This window comes from Tursiops truncatus, chromosome 12 (genome assembly GCF_011762595.2).
Source record: "Tursiops truncatus isolate mTurTru1 chromosome 12, mTurTru1.mat.Y, whole genome shotgun sequence".
NCBI classification, from domain to species: domain Eukaryota; kingdom Metazoa; phylum Chordata; class Mammalia; order Artiodactyla; family Delphinidae; genus Tursiops; species Tursiops truncatus.
This window is the reverse complement of record NC_047045.1, coordinates 61,000-74,249: the sequence shown is the minus strand read 5'-3', so window position 1 is coordinate 74,249 and position 13,250 is coordinate 61,000. Positions and strand designations below refer to the sequence as shown.

At 43.8% G+C, this 13,250-nt stretch overlaps 1 long non-coding RNA gene across 3 annotated transcripts; it reads left to right on the top strand.

Moving 5' to 3' along the window:
* Nucleotides 1–1,677: 1,677 nt before the first annotated feature.
* LOC141276064 (uncharacterized) lies at nucleotides 1,678–6,504 on the top strand. Of its 3 annotated transcripts, none has more exons than XR_012325001.1 (3): nucleotides 1,678–1,777; nucleotides 4,853–4,934; nucleotides 6,439–6,504. It is a non-coding gene; the product is annotated as an uncharacterized lncRNA (long non-coding RNA). The 3 variants fall into 3 exon arrangements; XR_012325000.1 differs by having other exon boundaries at nucleotides 1,679–1,773; nucleotides 4,853–4,938; nucleotides 6,435–6,473; XR_012325002.1 differs by lacking the exon at nucleotides 6,439–6,504 and adding an exon at nucleotides 5,778–5,848 and having other exon boundaries at nucleotides 1,679–1,773.
* The last annotated feature ends 6,746 nt before the right edge of the window (nucleotides 6,505–13,250 follow it).

Genomic DNA, 13,250 nt, shown 5'->3' with positions numbered 1-13,250 from the left:
ATTTGAGACCCGTGTTCTGTTCTGTAATTCAGTTCCTGTGTAGGCCAAGTTTACATTCCGTGTATTAGTGATATCTTATGATGTTTCTTTTTCTGTGTGACTTATTTCAGTTAGAATCATCATACCTGAATCCACTCATTATGCTGCTACGGGCCTGATGACATAGATTTCATTGCTTAGTGATACTGCATTGTACGTAAGTACCACAACTTCTTTATCCATTTTTCACTTTCTGCGATATTGAACTTGTACCGTATATGAGGTTCTTGTAAACAGAGCCATCCCAAAGCTTTGGGGTGTCTGTGTCTTTTTGATTTTAATTTCCCTAAGCTATAGGACCATAAGTGGAAGTGCCCTAGGCTCTGTTGCTTTGTTTTTTAGATGTTTCAGGAAACACCATACACTTCTCCCGAGTGGCTGTTTGCAATTTACATCCCGCCCATCAGCATAACAAGGCTCCCAGTTCTCCATGGCCTGTCCTGCCTTTCTGGATTTTACACTTTTTTCAGATGGCCCTTTTGACCGGGGGGAAGTGAGACTTCATTGTAGTGCAGATTTCCTTTGCAAGCTTGCTTGGTTGGCCAAAAAGGGCGTATGCGTTTTTTCCTGAATATATTCAGGAAAAAACGCATACGCCCTTTTTGGCCAAGTGCATCATTGTGGACGTTCTGCCTCTTTTCCTATGCTTTCAATGCAATTCCAGTCTACCTCCTGAAATCGGTTTCCTGCAATTCTGCCCCGCTCTCAAGTCCTCTTGGCAGCCTTACTTCAGTATATTTTTGGACGATAGCTGTCATTTATAACTCTGCAGGTTTGTGAATTACAGTGCCCCTGAGCTCCTTTCTTCAACTCGCTTTCTTTTGAGCTGGCCGCAACACCGCAGGATGGCTTCAGGCCCTAATCTGGTTCCGGCACGGCACGCTGAGCCTTTGGTTATTTCCTCTTCCTGGTGGGAAATGAGAGTTAAATTTGCCCGTCCAGACACCTCCAGCTAGTCTCTCATTGGTTCTCGCTATTCCTGTTCATCTTCCGCAGAAATTGCAAACTGGGCCAAACAGGAGGTTAAAGGCGCTGACTCTCCAAGTGGGGAGAGTGTTAGTAAAGCGTCTGGAATGTTGCACCCGAGTACCAGGGGAGGAAAACTGAGACATATTTGAACACGTCTCCCGTTCACATGGTTGATCATACTCTGGGTTCCACATGCATGTTTTAGCTGAAGGAAGAATACCTTAAACCTGGAGAGTTGAGACCCGTGGAATGGGTACCATGCAATATGACTTCAAAGGGTCTTCATTTGCTCACCGAACCTCTCCAATCCTATCACTGCTGCGTTTATGCCCCTGTACACACGCTTGATTCTCTTTTGGAGACATAGCAATCCATAGGTTTTAAGATACTTACTAGTCAGGTACATTCTTAGGCGTTTAATATGGGGTGTTGAGTCCATTTCGTTGAGCAAGGAGTAGCTCTTGTCTATTCCATATTTGGCTTAAGGAACTTTATCTGTGCTCATTTCAATCTCTGGTTTTATGCAGCACCCCAACTCACCTTTCCCCTTAAGCAAGCATAAGTTGGTTTTCTAAATTTGAGACCCTGTTCTGTTTTGGAATTCAGTTCCTGTGTAGCCAAGTTTACATTCCATGTATTAGTGATATCTTATGATGTTTCTTTTTCTGTGTGACTTATTTCAGTTAGAATCATCGTACCTGAATCCACTCATTATGCTGCTACGGGCCTGATGACATAGATTTCATTGCTGAGTGATACTGCATTGTACGTAAGTACCACAAGTTCTTTATCCATTTTTCACTTTCTGCGATGTTGAACTTGTACTGTAAATGAGGTTCTTGTAAACAGAGGCGTCCCAAACTTTGGGGTGGCTGTGTCTTTTTGATTTTAATTTCCCTAAGCTATAGGACCATAAGTGGAAGTGCCCTAGGCTCTGTTGCTTTGTTTTTTAGATGTTTCAGGAAACACCATACACTTCTCCCGAGTGTCTGTTGGCAATTTACATCCCGCCCATCAGCATAACAAGGCTCCCAGTTCTCCATGGCCTGTCCTGCCTTTCTGGATTTTACACTTTTTTCAGATGGCCCTTTTGACCGGGGGGAAGTGAGACTTCATTGTAGTGCAGATTTCCTTTGCAAGCTTGCTTGGTTGGCCAAAAAGGGCGTATGCGTTTTTTCCTGAATATATTCAGGAAAAAACGCATACGCCCTTTTTGGCCAAGTGCATCATTGTGGACGTTCTGCCTCTTTTCCTATGCTTTCAATGCAATTCCAGTCTACCTCCTGAAATCGGTTTCCTGCAATTCTGCCCCGCTTTCAAGTCCTCTTGGCAGCCTTACTTCAGTATATTTTTGGACGATAGCTGTCATTTATAACTCTGCAGGTTTGTGAATTACAGTGCCCCTGAGCTCCTTTCTTCAACTCGCTTTCTTGTGACCTGGCCGCAACACCGCAGGATGGCTTCAGGCCCTAATCTGGTTCCGGCACGGCACGCTGAGCCTTTGGTTAATTCCTCTTCCTGGTGGGAAATGAGAGTTAAATTTGCCCGTCCAGACACCTCCAGCTAGTCTCTCATTGGTTCTCGCTATTCCTGTTCATCTTCCGCAGAAATTGCAAACTGGGCCAAACAGGAGGTTAAAGGGACTGACTCTCCAAGTCGGGAGAGTGTTAGTAAAGCGTCTGGAATGTTGCACCCGAGTACCAGGGTACGAAAACTGAGACATATTTGAACACGTCTCCCGATCACATGGTTGATCATACTCTAGGTTCCACATGCATGTTTTAGCTGAAGGAAGAATACCTTAAACCTGGGTAGTTGAAACCCGTGGAATGGGTACCATGCAATATGACTTCAAAGGGTCTTCATTTGCTCACCGAACCTCTCCAATCCTATCACTGCTGCGTTTATGCCCCTGTACACACGCTTGATTCTCTTTTGGAGACATAGCAATCCATAGGTTTTAAGATACTTACTAGTCAGGTACATTCTTAGGCGTTTAATATGGGGTGTTGAGTCCATTTCATTGAGCAAGGAGTAGCTCTTGTCTATTCCATATTTGGCTTAAGGAACTTTATCTGTGCTCATTTCAATCTCTGGTTTTATGCAGCACCCCAACTCACCTTTCCCCTTAAGCAAGCATAAGTTGGTTTTCTAAATTTGAGACCCTGTTCTGTTTTGGAATTCAGTTCCTGTGTAGCCAAGTTTACATTCCGTGTATTACTGATATCTTATGATGTTTCTTTTTCTGTGTGACTTATTTCAGTTAGAATCATCATACCTGAATCCACTCATTGTGCTGCTAAGGGCCTGATGACATAGATTTCATTGCTGAGTGATATTGCTTTGTAAGTAAATACCACAACTTCTTTATCCATTTTTCACTTTCTGCGATATTGAACTTGTACCGTAAATGAGGTTCTTGTAAACAGAGCCATCCCAAACTTTGGGGTGGCTGTGTCTTTTTGATTTTAATTTCCCTAAGCTATAGGACCATAAGTGGAAGTGCCCTAGGCTCTGTTGCTTTGTTTTTTAGATGTTTCAGGAAACACCATACACTTCTCCCGAGTGGCTGTTGGCAATTTACATCCCGCCCATCAGCATAACAAGGCTCCCAGTTCTCCATGGCCTGTCCTGCCTTTCTGGATTTTACACTTTTTTCAGATGGCCCTTTTGACCGGGGGGAAGTGAGACTTCATTGTAGTGCAGATTTCCTTTGCAAGCTTGCTTGGTTGGCCAAAAAGGGCGTATGCGTTTTTTCCTGAATATATTCAGGAAAAAACGCATACGCCCTTTTTGGCCAAGTGCATCATTGTGGACGTTCTGCCTCTTTTCCTATGCTTTCAATGCAATTCCAGTCTACCTCCTGAAATCGGTTTCCTGCAATTCTGCCCCGCTTTCAAGTCCTCTTGGCAGCCTTACTTCAGTCTATTTTTGGACGATAGCTGTCATTTATAACTCTGCAGGTTTGTGAATTACAGTGCCCCTGAGCTCCTTTCTTCAACTCGCTTTCTTGTGACCTGGCCACAACACCGCAGGATGGCTTCAGGCCCTAATCTGGTTCCGGCACGGCACGCTGAGCCTTTGGTTAATTCCTCTTCCTGGTGGGAAATGAGAGTTAAATTTGCCCGTCCAGACACCTCCAGCTAGTCTCTCATTGGTTCTCGCTATTCCTGTTCATCTTCCGCAGAAATTGCAAACTGGGCCAAACAGGAGGTTAAAGGGACTGACTCTCCAAGTCGGGAGAGTGTTAGTAAAGCGTCTGGAATGTTGCACCCGAGTACCAGGGTACGAAAACTGAGACATATTTGAACACGTCTCCCGATCACATGGTTGATCATACTCTAGGGTTCCACATGCATGTTTTAGCTGAAGGAAGAATACCTTAAACCTGGAGAGTTGAGACCCGTGGAATGGGTACCATGCAATATGACTTCAAAGGGTCTTCATTTGCTCACCGAACCTCTCCAATCCTATCACTGCTGCGTTTATGCCCCTGTACACATGCTTGATTCTCTTTCGGAGACATAGCAATCCATAGGTTTTAAGATACTTACTAGTCAGGTACATTCTTAGGCGTTTAATATGCGGTGTTGAGTCCATTTCGTTGAGCAAGGAGTAGCTCTTGTCTATTCCATATTTGGCTTAAGGAACTTTATCTGTGCTCATTTCAATCTCTGGTTTTATGCAGCACCCCAACTCACCTTTCCCCTTAAGCAAGCATAAGTTGGTTTTCTAAATTTGAGACCCTGTTCTCTTTTGTAATCCAGTTCCTGTGTAGCCAAGTTTACATTCCGTGTATTAGTGATATCTTATGATGTTTCTTTTTCTGTGTGACTTATTTCAGTTAGAATCATCATACCTGAATCCACTCATTATGCTGCTACGGGCCTGATGACATAGATGTCATTGCTGAGTGATATTGCATTGTACGTAAGTACCACAACTTCTTTATCCATTTTTCACTTTCTGCGATATTGAACTTGTACCGTAAACGAGGTTCTTGTAAACAGAGGCGTCCCAAACTTTGGGGTGGCTGTGTCTTTTTGATTTTAATTTCCCTAAGCTATAGGACCATAAGTGGAAGTGCCCTAGGCTCTGTTGCTTTGTTTTTTAGATGTTTCAGGAAACACCATACACTTCTCCCGAGTGTCTGTTGGCAATTTACATCCCGCCCATCAGCATAACAAGGCTCCCAGTTCTCCATGGCCTGTCCTGCCTTTCTGGATTTTACACTTTTTTCAGATGGCCCTTTTGACCGGGGGGAAGTGAGACTTCATTGTAGTGCAGATTTCCTTTGCAAGCTTGCTTGGTTGGCCAAAAAGGGCGTATGCGTTTTTTCCTGAATATATTCAGAAAAAAACGCATACGCCCTTTTTGGCCAAGTGCATCATTGTGGACGTTCTGCCTCTTTTCCTATGCTTTCAATGCAATTCCAGTCTACCTCCTGAAATCAGTTTCCTGCAATTCTGCCCCGCTTTCAAGTCCTCTTGGCAGCCTTACTTCAGTATATTTTTGGACGATAGCTGTCATTTATAACTCTGCAGGTTTGTGAATTACAGTGCCCCTGAGCTCCTTTCTTCAACTCGCTTTCTTGTGAGCTGGCTAGCAACACCGCAGGATTGCTTCAGGCCCTAATCTGGTTCCGGCACGGCACGCTGAGCCTTTGGTTAATTCCTCTTCCTGGTGGGAAATGAGAGTTCAATTTGCCCGTCCAGACACCTCCAGCTAGTCTCTCATTGGTTCTCCCTATTCCTGTTCATCTTCCGCAGAAATTGCAAACTGGGCCAAACAGGAGGTTAAAGGGACTGACTCTCCAAGTCGGGAGAGTGTTAGTAAAGCGTCTGGAATGTTGCACCCGAGTACCAGGGGACGAGACTGAGACATATTTGAACACGTCTCCCGATCACACTGGTTGATCATACTCTAGGGTTCCACATGCATGTTTTAGCTGAAGGAAGAATACCTTAAACCTGGAGAGTTGAGACCCGTGGAATGGGTACCATGCAATATGACTTCAAAGGGTCTTCATTTGCTCACCGAACCTCTCCAATCCTATCACTGCTGCGTTTATGCCCCTGTACACACGCTTGATTCTCTTTCGGAGACATAGCAATCCATAGGTTTTAAGATACTTACTAGTCAGGTACATTCTTAGGCGTTTAATATGGGGTGTTGAGTCCATTTCGTTGAGCAAGGAGTAGCTCTTGTCTATTCCATATTTGGCTTAAGGAACTTTATCTGTGCTCATTTCAATCTCTGGTTTTATGCAGCACCCCAACTCACCTTTCCCCTTAAGCAAGTATAAGTTGGTTTTCTAAATTTGAGACCCTGTTCTCTTTTGTAATCCAGTTCCTGTGTAGCCAAGTTTACATTCCATGTATTAGTGATATCTTATGATGTTTCTTTTTCTGTGTGACTTATTTCAGTTAGAATCATCATACCTGAATCCACTCATTATGCTGCTACGGGCCTGATGACATAGATTTCATTGCTGAGTGATACTGCATTGTACGTAAGTACCACAACTTCTTTATCCATTTTTCACTTTCTGCGATACTGAACTTGTACCGTAAACGAGGTTCTTGTAAACAGAGCCGTCCCAAACTATGGGGTGGCTGTGTCTTTTCGATTTTAATTTCCCTAAGCTATAGGACCATAAGTGGAAGTGCCCTAGGCTCTGTTGCTTTGTTTTTTAGATGTTTCAGGAAACACCATACACTTCTCCCGAGTGTCTGTTGGCCATTTACATCCCGCCCATCAGCATAACAAGGCTCCCAGTTCTCCATGGCCTGTCTTGCCTTTCTGGATTTTACACTTTTCTCAGATGGCCCTTTTGACCGGGGGGAAGTGAGACTTCATTGTAGTGCAGATTTCCTTTGCAAGCTTGCTTGGTTGTCCAAAAAGGGCGTATGCGTTTTTTCCTGAATATATTCAGGAAAAAACGCATACGCCCTTTTTGGCCAAGTGCATCATTGTCGACGTTCTGCCTCATTTCCTATGCTTTCAATGCAATTCCAGTCTACCTCCTGAAATCGGTTTCCTGCAATTCTATCTTTCTTTCAATGCCTCTTCATAGCCTTTCCTCAATATCATTTTTGAAAATTGTTGGTCTTTATAACTCTGCACGTTTTTGAATTGCAGTGGCCCTGAGCTCCATTTTTCAGCTCTTATTTTTGTGATCTTGCCTCATAACTGCAGGATTCCTTCAGGCCCTATTCTTCTTGTGGGACGCCTTGCTGTGCCTTTGGTTAATTCTTCTTACTGATGTGAAATTAGAGTGACATGTGCCCATTGAAACCACTACATTAGTTTCTCACTGGTTCCCCCTAACCCATTCATCCTCCGCACTATCTGCAGACTGTGCGATACTGGAACTTAAAGGCATTGACTCTCCATGTGGGGTTGTTGTTAGTAAAGCGGCTGGAATGTCGATCCGGAGCCCCAGGAGAGGAACAATGAGGTGCGTTTTAGAAACCTTTTCCGATCATATGGTATACCAGTCGCTGGGTTTCCCAAGCATGGTTTAGCTGTAGGAAGATTCCCTTCAACCTGGAGTGTTGGGACCCTTGGAATGAGTAGCATGAAGTATTGCATTAAACTTTTGGCAGTTGCTCACCAAAGCTCACCAATCCTCTCAGCCCTAAGTGTCCAGCCTTATGTCTTATCCAGCTGTGGGTTTATATGTGGTCAATCCAGGTTGCATCACAGCCCCTGAGGGAATATTGTAAGAATTTTTCTCTCTTTGATTGTTTCTGCGTTTTGTTTTTAAAATTTATTTCTGTAATGGGGTTTAGCTCATTTTCACTGCTGTGTTTGTGCTGCTCTGCACACACTTGATTCCCTTATGGAGATATATCAATACATGGGTTTTAAGATTCTTATTACTCAGATATATTTCTGTGCAGTGTATTGGGTGTGTTGAGGCCAGTTCATTGAGCAAGGTGTAGATCTTGTCTAATACCTATTTGGTTTATTGAACGGTATCTGTGCTAATTTCAAACTCTGGTTTTATGCATCACCCCACTTCTCCTTTCCCCTTAAGCTGACATAAGTGTGTTTTCTAAATGTGAGACACTGTTCTGTTCTGTAATTCATTTCTTGTGCAGCCATATTTACCCTCCCTCTATAAGTGATATCTTATGATATGTTTCTTTTTCTGTTTGACTTATTTCAAGTAGTATTATCGGACCTAAATCCACTCTTTATCCTTCTACTAGCCTTATTACATTGATTTCATGGTGAAGAGATATTCCATTGTACATAAGTACCACATCTTCTTTATCCATTGTTCTCTTTCCTGGGATATTTAAGGTGTACTGAAGTTGAGGTTCTTGTAAACAGAGTAGCCCTAAACTGTGGTGTGCTTGTGTCTTGTTGATTTTTAGACTTCCCTAGATATACTCCCATGATTGGAAGTGTCCTATGCTCTGTAGCTCTGTTTTTTAGATGATTTAGGAACCACCATACACTCTTCCAGAGTGGCTCTCGGCAGTTCACACACTGCCCATCAGCGTATAAAGGCTCCCTGTTCTCCATGGCCTGTCCTGCATTTCTGGTTTTTACAATTTTTTAGGATGGCCCTTTTGACCGGTGGGAAGTGAGACTTCTTTGTTGTGCACATTTGCATTGCTTGCTTGCTTCGTTGCCCATAAAGTGCATATGCGTTTTTTCCTGGATATAATCAGGAAAAAACGCATACGCCCTTTTGGGCCAACTGCATCATTGTCGAAATTCTGCCGCTTTTCATGTGCGTTAAAGACGAGTCCAATCTATCTCTTGAAATCTGTTTCTTGCAATTCTGTCTTGCATTCAGATCCTCTTCTTTGCCTTACCTCAACATATTTTTGGACGTTAGTTTTCATTTATAACTCTGCAGGTTTGTGAATTGCAGTGACCCTGAGCTCCATTTTTTAAGTTGCTCTTTTGTGAGCTGGCCTCAAACCCGCAGGATTGCTTCAGGCCCTATTTTGGCTCCGGCGAGGCAGGCTGAGCCTTTCTTTAATTCTTATTCTTAATGGGAAATTAGAGTGATATGTGCCCGTCCAAACCCCTACAACTATTCTCTCATTGGTTCCCCCTCTTCCCGTTCATCCTCCTCACAATTTGCAAAATGTGTGAAACAGAAGTTTAAATGTGCTGATTCTCCAAGTGGGGAGATTCTAAGTAACGTGGCTGGAATGGTGAACAGGAGCACCAGGAGAGGATAAATGAGCTGCATTTTAGACACATCTCCTGATCACATGGTGTACAGTCCTCTGGGTTTTCCATGCATGTTTTAGCTGTAGGAAGATCCCTTGAACCTGCAGATTTGGGACCCATTGAATGGGCACCAGGTAGTATTACTTTAAAGGGTGTGCATTTCCTCACCCAACCTCACATTTCTCTTAGCGCAAACAGTTTCCAGCCTTATGTCTCATCCTGCTGTGGGTCTAGATGTGTTCAATCCATGTTGCATCACCGTCCCTGAGGAAAAGTTGTAAGAGGTTTTCTCTGTCTCTCTGTCGTTTATTTTTTTCAATTTATTACTATATTGGTTACAGCTGATTTTCAAAGCTCTGTTTCTTGCTGCTGTACATCCACTTGATTCACGTACAGAGAGACATCAGTAAATTCTTTTTCAGATTCTTACCAGTCGTATATATTCTTTTCCGGTGACTTGAGTGTGCCGAGTGCAGTTCTTTTAGCTACCATGTAGGCCTTGTTGATTATCAGTTTGGTATTTGGAATGGTATCTTTGCTAATTTCAACCTCCTGGATGATGCCTCACCCCTCCCCACCTTTCCCGTTTAGCAGCCTTATGCATGTTTTCTACATATTTGACTATGTTTTTGTTTTGTAATTTATTTCATGTGTAGCTATTTTGGATTCCCCCGTTAAGTGATATCTTATGATATGTGTCTTTTTCTTTTTGAATTATGTCACTTAGAATGATCATACGTAACTCCTCTGGAGTTGTTACAACTGGCCATATTTCATTGATTTCCAGGCTGAGTAATATTCCACTCTACATAAGTACCACATCTCTATCCATTTTTTCCCTCCAGAGACATTTAAGTTATATCCTAGTCGAGGATCTTTTAAACAGAGAGGGGGTAAACATTGGGGTGCCTGTGTCCTCTCGATTTTTGTTTTTCCCAAGATATACGCCCATGAGTGCAAGTGCCCTATGCTCTGTAGCTCATTTTTTAGATGCTTTAGTAAACACAATACACTTCTCCAGAATGGCCGTTGGCAATATACATTTCCACTATAAGTCTCACAGGGCTCCCTCTTCTCGTTGCCCTGTCCTGCATTTCTGTTGTTTACGCTTTATGAGGATGGCTCTTGTGACTGATGCGAAGTGATATCTTTTGTAGTATTGACTTCCAGTGCCCACCTGTTTGGTTGGCTAAAAAAGTGTATGCCCTTTTCTTGAATATATACAGAAAAAAACGCATACACCCTTTTTGGCCAACTGCAATGTTGGCAATGTTCAGCTCCTTTTCTTGTGTTTAATGGCGAGTCCTTTCTACCTCCTCAAATCCCTTTCCTGCCATTCTCTCTTGCTTACAAGTCCTTTTCTCTGACTTTCCTCAAGACATTTTTCAGTGATGGATATTTTCAACTCTGCAGTTTCGTGAATTTTACTGCCCCTGAGTTCCATTGTTCAACTTGTGTTTATGGGAACTGGCCACAAAGCAGCAGGATTTCCTCAAACCCTATACTGTTTCCATGGGCAACCCTAGCCTTTGGTCAATTCGTCTTCCTGATTGGAAATTAGAGTGACATGTGCCTGTCTGAACACCTAGGACTTGTCTCTCATTGTTCCTCATCCTTCCGCTTCATCCTCTGGACAAATTCCAAACTGTACGCAACAGGATGTTGACAGTGCTGACATCTCCAAGTGGGGAGACTGTTAGTAAAGACACTGGAGGGGTGAACCCGAGCACCAGGAGATGAGGAGATGAGATGCCTTTTCCAAACTCTTCCCGATCAGACGGTATACCATCCTCTGGGTGTGACAGACATGTTTTAGCAGTAGGAAGAGTTCCATTCATGTAAGGAGAACACCAGGGCTTTTTCAAAATCAGTGTCTCCCCGAAACCCAAACTGGGGAAGTTTTTAAGCTACGGCTACACATATGTTCATTAAGGGCCTTGGGAAGTAGGCAGAGTCCAAACTTTAGATGATTGAAGTCTTCAGGGTCAGAAGCACTCACCACCAGCTTCCCTTAGGTTACACTTTAACTGTCATTGATAGATGATGTCAATAAAAATATCTATTCTTTTTCAGATTATTTCCCCTTATAGGTTATTGCAAAATGTTGAGTGTAGTTCCCTGTGCTATACAGTAGTTCCTTGTTGATGATCTATTTTATACATAGCAGTGTGTATGTGTTAATCCCAAACTGTTAATTTATCCCTCCTCCCACCTTTCCCCTTTGGTAATAATAAATTATAAGATTTTATACTTCTCAGAAATGGGGGAGCTGAAAGAGAGGTATCATTTTCAATGGAAAAGCATTTAAAACAAGATTGAAGGTTTAACCAAGATTATTAGATGTACATCCTTGGAAAGAAATCACTTCGTTTCTCTAATATTGACCTGACAAATAAGACAAACCCTTTCACTGAACTTGCTTATAATAAAGTGATGGAAATATCAAATGGATGTGTTAGAAACATCTTATTTTACCCGAGCCTTATACACTGTTCTATGTTAACTACAGTTTGGCTCACACATCTGTTCATTGAGGTTACAATAGTCTCAATTTCTGTTACTGATCCTCCAGAGTGGACCCCAACAAGTGTCCCCCTGCCCAGTGTCATTGGGGCCAACAGATCGAGACTGAGTTTGGTTCACAAGCAAAGGAAACTTTATATTTTGATCAGAGAATGGAGAGGTGAGAGCATGCACTACCCCGTGGGCTGTGGGCTGGGCTGCTGTGTAGAGATCCTGTCAGAGTCATTGGGAGGGAGGGGACAGAGCTTTCAAGGGCTGGGTTGGCTGCAGCTCAGGCTCTATATCGTGGAGTCTGCACTGGGCCCCAGGAGCTGAGGTGTCGACCCAGCCATTCTGCACTAGGAAATCTGGTCTGAAGTGCCGGGTGTGGAACCTCTGCATGCGAGACCCTAGGAGTACGTGAAATTAGACAAAGCACAAAGGATAAAAAAGTTAGACTTGACTTTATTGCACAGATTCTATTTTTATCTCCCAGGGATTTTTAATGGGCTTTGCTGGGGACAAACTCCTCCTCTGCCTTTTGTCCCGTTCCTCATTCTTGGAGTGCTGAGGGTGCAGACCCTTCTTCTGTAACTGCTGAGTGCTGAGTTGGGAGCCCTCATACCCAGGGGCGAGGGTCAGAACTTCTCCCCAGCAGCCTCCAGGTGACGTTGATTGTCCCCAGGACCCCTGCCTCCTTGCTCGTCCACCTGAGCACCAGCATTGGAAGTGTTATAGATTCTAATGACCTTTAAGGGTCCAGGAAAGAGATGTGCAGAGACGCTGTGGGGGCTGGTTTCACCCCACCCCACATTTGTTCGGCCACCTTAGGCTGACCGTTTCTGCCAGCCTAGATGCTCTGACCAGTAGTCTGCGCTTTCTTCAATTAGGCCCCTGAATTAACGTACAAACAGCACCAGGTGTCAGAGCCCTGCCCACTCATCTCCCAGACAGTCCAGGGTCAGTGGTGATCAAGGACCATGATGGCCACTGAGTCAACAGCCTTTTGAAGTAAACAGGAGTCCAGCCGGTCTTATTGGCCACCATCATCACGGTGTCTGTAGGCTTTTCTATGGTGACAGTGTGATATACGGTTCCCCCGCCAAGATTATTAGCTCCCCTCTGGGTGCAGTAAGTCCTGCAAGCAGTAGTCTACTCTTTTGGGACACACTCTTGTTGTTTTATGAGAGAAACTCCAGGTCAAGTGATGTTCACACGAGTCGTCATGGTGCCCTGTTGCCCCTGGTTATCTCTCTGGATGTTGGAGTTGGAAGGCCTCCTCACTTGAGGTCGGTGTGCCAACGGAGCGAACCCTGCAACTTCAGGGCATGGTTGGTGGTTAGGATCACCACGTGGGGTCCTTTTCCCTTAGGAGGGAGGTGGCCTTTTGGGCTGCTGATTTCCAGGTTTTTAGATACCGCCAGTATCTTGGCCAGATGTGGCAGTGGGCCAAGCCCCTTGGTGACCGTAGTTTATCCTACCTGGATGGCATTCTTGCATTGTTCCATTTCAAGTGGTCCCAGTTTTTGCACTAATTCTCC